Raw genomic sequence first — 13,122 nt, 5'->3', positions numbered from 1 at the left:
GCTGACGCCAGGGCAGGGCCAGGGCAGGTACAAGATGAGCCTTTAACATTTTATTATTCTAGAAAGTAAAGATGTGCGCCAAAAATGGTGGGAACATGTCACTGACCACATCCAGAATTTAAACACCAGGATAGTTAGGTAATGAATCATAAAGCATTGAAAAAATAAGGAATTTATGAGTCGATAGTGATAACAGATAAAATAAACAACAGATGGGGGAGCAGGGAGAGTTTTACTGCAATAATATACCAAGTGTCTGCTGGTAACTATGAAGGGAGGGCTGGAGTTGGAAAAATCAGCATCCTGCAGTCTTCCCGCAGTAAAGACTGTATCAAGCAAAAATCAGCCATGGTGTTCAATCCAGGTGAACATTTTCATGGGGAGCAGTGTATTTGCATCATCTTAAAGTATCTTCCCACAGACTGCTTATTAGTTACAGGAAATTTAAAAAAAAAAGCCAGAAACAGTCATTACATAGTGGAGAAATCAGACACGACCTCAACTGGACGATCAAATGAGTGACAGACATGATATCCCAAGGAAGGACATAAAACCACCCACGTGGCTTTCTGAGCCAAGCACGCACAGCCTGAATCTAATCACCAGGAAACATCAAATAAGCACAAAATGAGGAAGGTTCTCAGTTTTTTTAAAACAAAAGGTCAGAAAGACTATATTCTTCAAAAATGTCAATGTCATAAAAGATAAAGTCTATGGGGGAAAAATCCAGATTAAAAGAGGCTGATGTGACAGGTAACCGTCCTACGTGACCCTAGATTAGACACTGTACTGGGAGTGGAAGACACTATAGAAGGCGGATAAAACTGGAATATGGACAATAAGTGTCAACAGAAATTTCTGAAGTTGATAACTGTACTGTGATCAGTAAGAAAATATCTCTATAAGGAATACACACCGATGCATTTAGGAGTAAAGAGCTAGATAGGATATTTAACTTATTTTTAGATGTTTCAAGGGGAAAAAAAAGTGCATATGGGGGTTTGGGGGGTAAGAGAGACACACACACCTCAAATGGCCAAGAAAACAGGTTCTGAGCAGGTGAATCTGGGTATATGAGGGTTGATATTCTTCTTCTTTTTTTTTTTTTTTGGTACTACTTTTCATACCAAAAAGTGTGCAACTTTTTGTAGTTTAAAATCACTTCCAAATAAGAGGTTAAAAGGAAAAGAAAGATACTCCAGAGCCTTGCAGGAGCGCTGTGATTAAACTCAGAAGGCTGCTCCATTAAGGTGAAGGCTCAGCATAAGCCTGGATATTTAAAGATCTCCAACTATTACTCCTGATTGAAAAAACATCTGAGGGGGAGAAGGTATAGCTCAGTGGCAGAGTGCGTGCTTATCATGCACGAGGTCCTGGGTTCAAGCCCCAGTCCCGCCATCAAATAAATAAATAAACCTGATTACCTCCTCCTCCACCCCCCCAAAAGAAATCAACACAAAATCATAAACCAACTATACTTCAATTAAAAAACAAGAACACTCATGAAAAAACATTTGATTTTTAATGAACTCTCTAATGGCATCGGTATGTATACATACGCGTACCATCCCATATTATCTTAGAGTTTTAACATTACTATTTTATTCTTTGCTTTCTTATACTTCTTGCTAACAATAAAGAAAAGATTTTATTTTCAAAAATTAAAACTTTTCGTTGTATCTTTTGTAGAATGCCCGACCTGAAGCTGTCATTAAGAACAGATTTGGCTCATAGTAGACATACCCTAGGATAATAGTATTGCAGTGTTAAGCCAATACGATCTCCCATTTTCAGTTACATATCAGTTAGAAAATCAAGTATTTACTGCCCTCTATCTTCCATCTTATGTCAGGTATTCTCTATTCTCTTTACTAGAACAATAAATTCAACTTATGATAAAATTAAAAATAGGTATCTCAGTCGTCTGTCATGTCAACAGTGGTCCTAGCTGAGTACAAACGGGGAAGGCAGGTGTGCGTCACTACAAGAAAGAGGAAGAGGGGTTAGCGGGTCTGCAGTAAACAGATAACATTTATTTTTACTGATTTCCTCTCCCACGAAACAACTTATTTTCCCCTAAAGAAGTAGCAGGTCCTTAGGGAACACACTGGCACCTAAGGACAACCAACCCCCTTGCCAAAAAAAAAAATCTGTCAGACTAATAGGAACTAAAACTCATCTTTGCTTCCAAATGTAAAAGGAAACAAACTTATCTGCAATTAAAAATATGGTTTAAACAACCAAGAGGATTTCATATGACTGACCATCCTGAGAAAACTTGCCTTGTTTTAAGTCTTCAACAGCACTAACTCAATGAGAAAAAGTGCAAAACCCAAAACAACAAAAAAGCATAATGATTCAATACTCGAGCATCATGTCATATTTCTGGATTATGATTTTAAAGTTCACTTTTTAGCTGCTCTTCGCTAATTGGCTGCTCATGAGTCATACCCAGGGCTGCTAACCTCTGCCCCAATCCCTGCAAAGCCTTCCAGGCTGCATATGTGGGAGCAGATGGGGCTTTTTCCTTGAGAGCCACAAGCAGCGATACAGGCATGCGGTTCAGGTAGAGGGATGACATCATCCCTCACAAGAGCATTACCTCACCCTCCCAGCACAGGAATGAGTCACCCGGACGGTCAGCTGCAAGTCTCTTAGTATAAAAAAATGTGGGTTATGGCGATGCACTTTCACATTCCACTGATCGGTCTCTGCAAGTAGCGATTTGTTCTGGTTCGCTGCTCTGTAGCTCAGACTAATTAGGTGATTTGTTTCCCCCTTTAGTCATTTTTAAAAATGTAAATTCTTGTTATTTGGATTTCTTTCCCTCTATTTGTTTTTTCCTGTTAATAATTTTAAAACAAAACGTTTGCCAAATCAGCCAGCAAACTCAGTATCAAAGATCCAGTCAAGGTCTTTATCTGCGCCATCACAAAGCAGTTCAGTAAAGTAATTCAATTGCTGCTTCTAAACAAAATCTAAATGGCATAATGAATACCGGTGGCACATATGATCAAGGACGGCAACACAACACTATAAATTGACTATACTTCAATTTAAAAATTTTTTTGAATGAAATAAAAAATAACTCTAACACAGACACGCAAAGGACTGCCATTTGAAATCAGAATAGAATAAGAATTCCATTTTCAAGTGGTAGAAGGAACTTCAACTGAGAAAACAAAGGAAGTTTCACTACTAATATGAATCTAATCAGCAACAAACAAGAAGTCTTTAAACAAACTTATGGTTACTGGAGGGTAAAGAGGGTGGGGAGGGAGAAATTGGGAGTTCAGGATTTGATACACATTACTATATATAAAACAGATAAACAACAAGGACCTATTGTATAGCACAGCGAACTACATTCAATGCCTTGTAATGGTCTAGAATAAAAAAAAGAAGATAAAAAGGAATATATATGTGTATAAATGTATCACTATGCTGTACACCAGAAATTAACACATTGTACATCGACTACACTTCAATAAGAGTCTCCTTATATGAAAAAAATGTATTTCATTTGGTTCTTCCTTCTTCTATGCAACCACCCCACAGCCCCCCAACATCCCACCATCAACACATACACTTTGGGGGGTATTGTCAACTTTATTTTAACTTAACATGAAAATTTTGCAACATATAAAATGTAAAGATACTAACAGGATAAGCCCCATGTATCTATCACCCGGTTTCAACAATCATCAATACTGTGCCCCTCTCCGCTCATCCACTATGTATATTTGTTAACGAGAGTATTTTAAAGTCAATCACAGGCATCATGTCATTTCACCAATAACGTACTTCAGAACTCCTTGCTGAGAATTAAGCACCATGCCAATGTTACAGCTAACAGAATTAAGAGTAATTCCTTAAAATCACCTACTATTCAGATTTCCCTCATTGTTGCAAAGGTATACTGTATAATCAGTTTGCTCCAACAGGGAATTTAAACTCCACATATTACATACGTAGTCAGTAGAGCACAGGAGAGATTGGTTTAAGTAGGATTTTAGTAGGAAATCTGCTTTCTTCCAGATTTCCCCAAATGCTAGCTGGTGTGAATACTTACATATTTTACAAATATAAATACATCCACAGTTAGAGATAATTGGCTTATAGTCCAGATGCCTCACTGAGACAGCCCTTTGATTTATCAGTCTCATTGAAAGTCTCAGCAAAAGAGAATGTCAAAATACCCTTTCCATTTTGACTATGGAGGAATCTCTCCCACTTAAAATCCTTCGATGGTTTCTCATGGCTCTGGATGAAATCCAAAACACTTCACATGTGTCACTGGACCTGGAAGAGCCTGCCCCTGGCTTCCTCCAATGGCGCATCTCTCCTGCTCTCCCCCAACCCCCATACTGGTGGCCGCCCTCACCTTCCACTGCCCTGAGCACACCGTGATGATTCCCACCGCAAGGCTGTTTCCTCTCCCAGAGCAGTCCTTTGTGGCCTCTCTACCCATCTCCTGCAGCTCCTTCTCCTCATAGGATCTCAGTCGTCAACATCATTTCTTCTGAGAAGCCTTCTCTGACCCCCAAGCATGGTAGGTTGGGTAGTCCTGCTAAGTCTCTCTTAGTCCCACCCTTCCCTGTGGCAGTTAGCACAGCTCAGTTATGACATATACAGTATAGTCATTTCAGATTTGTCTCCCCAGATGGCTCCACGTAGTGTCACGTAAGTTCCATGACAGCAAGGGTCTCATCTGTCCCAGGCATTGCTGAACCCCAGCGCACAATCCTGCAAGACTCCTGCCCTCTTAAAGAGCAGTTCAGTCTTGGATGTGTTAAATTCTGGTACCTCTGACTCTCTCACTAGGGAAAAGTTTAAGAAGTAATTAAGTGTGCTGAGCGCCATGCTAAGTCTGCTATATCAATGAAGTCTTTGAGTAATTAGTCCTGATAAGGCCCATTAAGAATTATAATTATTAGAACAGAAAATGCAAACACATTGGTAAGTATTGAAGCATTTCAAAAGGCATGAAATATTGGAAAGAGGGCAAGACATACATACAAGGTTGTGTCTTGTGTCTTTGCTTTACTCCATCAGACTCATCTCTGAACCATTTTGAGCCCCAATTTTCTCATCTGAGAAAGGGGGGTTAGTAAAAATATTTATTTTATAAAGCTGTGTTAAGGAATAAAGAAGAATAGGTTTGATATCACTTTGCAAACTATAAAGTGCTAATCAAGCAGTAGTTACGTAGATGTAAAGATTGATGGCTGCTATTTTGAACCTCAGGTAATTTGTGGGTGTGCATATATATGCATAAAGCTGTTAAAGAAAAAAGTGAAAAACAAAAATATAAACTCTTTATCTGACCACCTATAAACTCACCATAAGCCTGCTTGGATTCTCTATAAGGAAACTCCAGAAATGACTATGGTTCATTAACAAATTACAAATATTTCAATAAAGCTTTTAGAATTCAAACAGTCCCTCCAAAAGTAAATTCAAGGAGAGAGCAGAAAGCTTAATTATGCCATGTCAATTACAGCTGACCCTTGACACGGGTTTGAACTGCAAGGGTCCACTAATATGTGGATTTTTTGTCACTAAATACGTACTATAGTACAACAGGATCCACAGCTGAATTCAAGGATGCAGAACCGTGGATATGGGAGGCCCAATGAGAAGTTATACGGGGATGTTTCCACACATGGAAGGTTGGAAAGCCTAACCCCCACATTTTCCAAGAGTCAACTGTATTTCTTTCCCAATCCTGGATTCACAACACTCATTTAAAAACAAAACCTCAAAACTATATACAGATGAATTCAATGCAAGAATTAAATATATCAAACAGCGACCAGTCTTTGACTTACCAGAAATCTCTATCAGCCCTAACATCCTCCTTTGGATATAGAAGTTCTGAAGGCTCGTAAAGTACTTTGTTGACCACAAAGACAAACAATATTAAAGAGAAGTTAACAGGCCTATTTTTATATATTTTAATTCTTCAACAGTGTTATACTACATATGGAACACAAAATGGTAACTCTTAATAAAGTAAAATGAACAACTGACTAGACTACTAGTTGCCAAAATTGACTATTTGTGACTCTAAAAGGAGAAGAAGAAAAAAAGATGTTCTAACATCATTGTGTTGAGGAAGTGCTTTTTAAAAAATTTCCCTGAATTGCAATGAAAACTAAAATCATCATGATAAGGAGAGTAAAGGAAGCTTATTTGCTGAAAGTAAAGTGTTTTTGGGAATCACACATCAAAGACCGAGAAGGGGAGCATTATGGTTAACAACTAGTTAGGTGATCACGGTTAATAACTAGTTAGGTGATCTGACATGAGGGATTATGGGCTCTTTTAGTAGATCCAAGTATTAGTCAGAGGAGGCACTCCATGTGACATGCTTAAAAGTAAATATAGATTTTTTTTTGAAAAGAAAAAGAAAATGCAGACAAAAAAACAAATCCTGAAGTGACTTGGTATTTATGATCATCAAAGATGGTGAATTAATGCTCAAGAGTAGTGAGATGCCAAGTAGATAATAATTATTTCATTCTTTCTTTCCTTAACCTACAAAACAGAATGCCTCAAGTAAAACTACCAGATTAAATTTTTAAGTATACTTTTTGCATTCATGATGAAAAATACAGATTTTACTAACTCACTCTACCTTCACTTAGATTAATATACATTCATAAGGTAGGTAAATAATGTGCATGAAACAGAGTCAAATCAATTTCTCACTTGGCAACATGCGTGCTGGAATAAATGGATTTAGTTTGCAGCATTGTTTTCAGCCATGCTGAGGGATTAATAAAACAAAATTAAGTCAATGCACTGTTTCTTTTCTATAATTAAAAGAAAAGCAATTAACCTAAGCAATTATGTAAATACAGGCTTGCTGCATGACTGACAGTGACTTTTCCAAGTAAACCACCATCTTACATTGTGCTCATCCAAGGCTAAAACTGAGCTTGTTTATGTACAAATGAAAAACTGCAAAATGACCAGACCTCTTTCAGTATAAACTAGAGAATCTTTCAAAGAGATTACGGATCCTCTTTTAACAAAGCAATACTTAAAACAGTCTACTAATGGACCCTTTGTGAACAAATCAAGTAACCATTAAAAGTGTATTCTTTTCAAAGGACCCCCCCCCCCACCTATGATGGCCCTTCTTAGTGAACGCAGTCTGATGTTCGGGTGGGTAGGAGGCTGGAAAGCTCTAGCACCATAGTTGTCTGTTTCTGCACCTGGCTGAAACAGAAAGGCCTGTGTGTCCCTTGGGGAGAAACATGCCTAAAATAAAATAACACAAAACCCCAAACTCTAACTATAGACTTATAACAGAGTTGTTTGTTCTTTTTAAGAGGAAAAAAAAGGACATTTTAACAGAAAACTGAAACAAAAAACAAATATGGTATCTCTAAGTAAAGAAAAGACAAAAGTATTGTCTAAGGACAGACAAGTTATACATATACAATTATAATATGCATTCTAAACATAGATAAGGAAGGTCTCTGTATTTATGCCCAGAGAAGTAGCTAGTTCAAGGCCATTTTATCTACTTAGATTTGATGAACTGTGATCCACATGCCACCCAGAGACCCCAAAGAAAAGTAAAATTACAAAACAAAAGTTTAAGATAGCCAATGAGGAACCACAGCCAAATCTCCTTAGTGCTTTTTCAAGGTTGAATCTGCATATAAATTACCAGAGGAAAGCAAATCAGATTTCACCTCAGGTGGTCCTTCTGAAAATTAAAAACAAAATTCTTAGCTACCGTCAAAAGTATTAGGCTTAAAACCTGGGGCACATCTGTTAAAGCTAACAGTAAATCTTAGGTTCATCATTCATTGTAACGCGCACAGACGCGCCTGGATGCTCAAGCGCATGCGCGCAGCTTTGATTTCGTTTATATCAGTATTCTTTTGAGGAAGTTTATAAATAACTAGTCAAGAGGAAAGCGGGCACAGATCAAATCTGTGTCCCAAGGCATCACTTCCTGCAGCACACAATTCATTCTAAATATAATGCGAAACACTTGTTTTTAATGGAACTGTCAATCTCCCTTAACCCTCTGGGAACTTCTTTTTGCCCTGACATAATCAAAACATGTCTAAAGCAACATAATAAACTATTTTATATGCCTTTTGGACCAGAAAAGGTTAAGGACATCATCAGAGCAGGCTGAGAGGTAATGAGGTTTGCACCTAGTGGTAATGAATTTGTACTATTTTTTAAAAAGAATCCTTAAATGTAGTAAAAAGGGAAGTCAAAACATTCCTCTGCACCAGAAATTGACACAACATTGTAAACTGACTATACTTCAATAAAAATATATTTTAAAAAATAGATTAAAAAAACAAGTTTCTGCTGTATAGAACAGGGAACTATGTTCACTATCTTGTAATAACCTTTAATGAAAAACAATATGAAAATGAATATATGTATATATATATGTATACATATGTACACATATATGGCTGGGACGTTATGGTGCACACCAGAAACTGACACATTGTAACTGACTATACTTCAACAACAATAACAAAAAAATCCCTCTGGATAATTTCCTTGGGTGCTTCACGCCTTTGATGGTACCTGAGTCCTGAAGTTAGGACAATCTTTAGAAATTTAGTCCAATCCCATAACTTTATACAGGGAAAGAAATGAAAGCTCTACTGAATTAAATAATTTAGCCAGGTCACATAGCCAGTGAACGGCAGGATCATGACTAGAACTGAAGCCCCTGAATCCTAGTCCCTCCTCCACAGCCCCATACAGCCTAAAAAGTTCCTCTGCTGCTTTTACTTTATTGTCTGGCAAAAGTACACGTGATCCAATTCCTCTATCACTTGTAACTTAAAATTTATTATACAATCTATCAAATCCTTTATCCTTTGCTTTTCCTCATCAGGTTAATAAATCACTTTAATAATCACTGCACAGAGAACACATCTCTGACCTTCTGGGTTTAATCGGTTTCATTTTCATACCACTCTTGATGAGAACTTGGAGAAGGTGACATTCTAATAGGAGAGTCTCCAGATGGAGTCATGGATCTACTTATTGTCACCTGAGTGGCTCCCACTCTATCTCCCTACCATCCTTCTGCCAGTTACACCCAGGCCTCTTCCCTCCACCTCCTTCACTATCAAACGCTGAGCTTCCGATAGATAGAAAATTAACTACTTCTCACCAAAAGTTAGGGACCTTCATAAAATATTATGTCAGATATATTTAGAAAGGTACCATTACTCTACACATCCAATTCAGGGCATTTCAAATAGCAGTCTTTGTTGCTCTTTTCGTCCAGCTTCTGAACATAACTTCTAGATGCTGAGCGACACACATCTTGCTGAATACCAGGTGACTCAAGCTTGCAATACAGTCCTGTCTCCTTGGTAATATGTTTATAATCTTACAAATATTCTTATAGTATTTCTATAATATCCTAGATTAGCAGTTCTCAGAGTGTGGTCTGTGGCCTCTGTTTGAGATGCAGAGGGTCAAACAGTTTTCATAATAAAGTGCTATTTGCCTTTCCTTGGTGATATTTGCATTGATGGTGTAAAAGCAATGGTGACTAAATCTGCTGGTGCCTTGGCAGGAATCAAGCACAGGAATAGCAGTCTTTGTCCCTTCACTGGTGTGCACTGGCAGCAGAAAAACAAAGAAAGAAAGAAAGAAAGAAGAAGAAGAAGAAAAAAGTTTCACTCAAGAAATGTTTGGATGAAACAATAAAAACTAATTTAATTTAATAGTGACCTGAGTGAATATCCTTTTACTGGTCCGCACAACTAACTAGGGGGAATGCATCAAACTCTTCTGTCACACCCTGAAGCATGATTTGAGGAAAACCACTTGTAGGGGGAGGGAGAGGATAGCTCAGTGGTAGAGCGCATGCCCAGCACGCACAAGGTCCTGGGTTCAATTCCCAGTACCTCCATTAAATAAGTAAATAAACCAAATTACCTTCCCTAGCCACAAAAAAAATTAAAAAAAAAAAAAGGAAAAGCACTTGTGGGACTGAGTTCTGAGTGGACAAGCTAGTGGCACTGCTCGTGAAGCTCTGTTTTCATTTGAAAAAAAAAAATTGAGAGAACTAAGGTTGCGAGACTTGGGTATTTCACAAACATTTTCTCAAAAATAAACCAAGTGAACTTCTCACTTCAAGGAGAATAACTGACCATGTTAGTGATAAAAATCAAGGTTTTGCGCAAAAATTAGAATTTTGGAAAAGCAATATCTACCAATGTGAGCCTAACAGCTTCCCCAGACTCAAAAGACTTTCCTGACGAGATCTGAGGTGATAGTAAAAAATTTGAGTTTAAAAAATATTGTATGAGGAAATATGTCAACATTTGGAAGATCTGTTTAACTCAGTGAATTAATATTTTCCAAGTAATGGTAGATAATCACGCATGAGTAAAAGGCAAGATAGACCAATGGGTGTTAATGTAACAGTACAACTGTTCACTGGTAACGTTCCAGATGCCCAAGTGCAACTAACCTTTAAGAAACTTCCATTTGTTTTGGTGTCTTATCAAAAAAGAATGACCACAGTCATCTGAGAAGGCCACTAAAATACTCCGTTTTTCCAACCACATATGGATTTTCTTCTTCATACAGCTCAACCCAAACAGCAGTGCAACGTATTGAATGCAGAAGCATATAGGAAAACTTAACTGACTTCTATTAAACTTGAAATTAAAGAGATTTGCAAAAATATAAAACAAGGCCACTTTTCTCGTTAAATTTTTTTGGGAGAAATACAGTGATTCTTTATAATAATGTTATTTATGCTACATGCAATGCAATGGGGTTCAGTTTTTTCAATAATTTAGTAAGTGTTTTTAAAATTTCTGTTTCAATTTTTAATATGGCTGAAGATATAATAACCCATGGAGGTGGGGGGAAAGCTCTTTGGATGCTTTTAAGAATGTAAAGGGTCCTGAGACCATAAAGTTTGAGACCCGCTGCACTGGATGAACAGCCTGAGTTGTAAAGGGGAAGTGGTTACATACAAGATGGGGAAAGGGCTCTGGGGTGGGCGGAATGGAATATGGTCAGCCAAGGCTGGGTTCAATCCCAGCTCTATGCATCTAGTCAGTCTGTGATTTCAAGCAAATAAGTTCCCTGAGCTTCAATTTCCTTTTCTATGAAATGACACCAGCACAGCAACCTCAGGAGGACAGCTGTGAGGATTACACTGTGTGTCAAGTACATGGCATGTACATTACCACTCTGGGAACAACGTTATCATAGCACATCTACACGGTAAACATACGGTCTCGAGAAATGGTCCCAAGAACTTGGGGCAGTAGTAAAATCTAGTAAAAATTTTTGCATGTGTGTAAAGTAGAAAATTAAAGTCTAGGTAATGCAAAGAGGTCTAGGCCCTCTTTCCCTGCAATGGAAGGTGGTCAGTGAGCTCTTCATTTATCATGTAAAGGTGACACAAACTTTTAAAGTATGCTTGCGATTCAACGTTTCAAAGCACTCCACCCAAAGGATCCACAGTTGGGGGTGAGTGGGAAAAAGGACACTTAAAATAAGAAAGTTCTAATAAACTACAGAAAATGGTAAGGACTGGGGACGATGAGAAAACTGAACTGTAGTTTTAAAATCAGCAAATATAACTGCTACTCATAAAAAAATCTTCGAGTTTGACTAGCTGCTTATAGTTTAAACACACTCAGTGGCACGCGGGTGATCACAACTATTTGTCACACCATGCAACGTATCTTTTTGTGAGTGTGCACGTCTTAGTCTGTAAGAACACACATGCTTTGCACCACTACAACACACTGTAAAATTACCTCAAATGTAAACCGCTTACAATCTTCGGATTTTGCTCATCACCTTTTCTGTCTAGTCTAAAAATAAAGCAAAACATGCATTCCCAAGCACACTCCCAGCAGAATGCAAACACGTGACTCTTCAGTTTGAGTCGTAATTCACTTGACTATTACGCCCGGAATATTTTTTACATTACATTTTCTGTGCAAATTCTTTTACGTTTAAGCTTTCTATGTAATTTACAGTCAAGTTGCTATTTATATTAATAATTCACAATTCAAGAGAAATTTACTCTTTTCAACAGGTGTTGTCGCTATACTGTCCGATAAGCAGTAGGCATTCTGGAAGGCTAGTCAAGGCTCAGCACACAGCGAGGGGGGAGGGTGGGCAGTGCCATCCCCCACGTTCCTGCCTGGGTGCTCCAGAAAGAATCCAGGCTGGGTTTACTAGAGAGCAGATGGGTCACTGGTAGCAGTCTTCCCATCAGATAATTCCATCACCACCAATCAGATCTTTCTCAAGCCCCTCGTGTTAGGTTTTGTCTTTTCCAAACTTGATACAAGCTCAGAAGCTTTTTGAAAGGGAAAGATTGACGAGGATGGGGGAAAGGCATACCCCAGGGAGGGCCCTTTGGGAAGACTTCGGCAAGGCTGAAGGCTGACGGTATTCTGGAGAACAGGTGGTTCTTCCAGGTCAGCCGTTACAGCTCAAAAGAGGGACTTACTTTAAACGATTTAAACGAGAGAGTGAACCTCCAGAAAAGGATAACGATTTAATCTACCAGAGTCAAGACCAAAGGGGAGGAAATAAACTTCTCTTCTTTAATCACCATCCCTCAACCCTCCTCCGCATCAAGGCAATGCCCTTGCTTTCCTGATGGGGACAGTAAAGCTCTGAGGGGCTAACTCACCTGCCCAAGTTTTGGAGGCATGTGCCAGAGTAGTAATGGAATCAAGGTCTCTTCCTCTCTCTCTCTCTCTCTTTTTTTGAAAATAATCCAATTTGTCTAAAATTACACGCCAAGAGAATTTCAGATGAATTATGTTTACAATTAGGATGTAGAACTGAGGGAAAACGTAGGGAATAATTTCTAACTATTAAAACACAGTTACTTGTATTTGTTTTATTATTTCTAGGAATCTTGTGGTGATAATGACGATAGCAATAATAATAATTAATAATAGGAAGAAGAAATGATGATCATTTTACAGCTCAGAGAATGAACTACGTTGATATAGCAGATAATATCCTCAGTTACACATTTATATGATTAACTCATTTCATGCCCAAAACAATCCTAAGAAGTAGGTGACATCACCCACCTCGTTTTAGAGAAGGGGAGCTGAG

General features: G+C 38.2%; 1 protein-coding gene across 1 annotated transcript in view; it reads right to left on the bottom strand.

The window, feature by feature from the left end:
- EIF2AK3 (eukaryotic translation initiation factor 2 alpha kinase 3) overlaps nucleotides 1-13,122 on the bottom strand; it is a 61,366-nt gene that overhangs the window by 34,055 nt on the left and 14,189 nt on the right. The gene's annotated exons all lie outside the window — the stretch shown is intronic.

The sequence above is a fragment of the Vicugna pacos genome, chromosome 28, assembly GCF_048564905.1.
Source record: "Vicugna pacos chromosome 28, VicPac4, whole genome shotgun sequence".
NCBI classification, from domain to species: domain Eukaryota; kingdom Metazoa; phylum Chordata; class Mammalia; order Artiodactyla; family Camelidae; genus Vicugna; species Vicugna pacos.
This window is presented reverse-complemented; position numbering and strand designations above follow the sequence as displayed.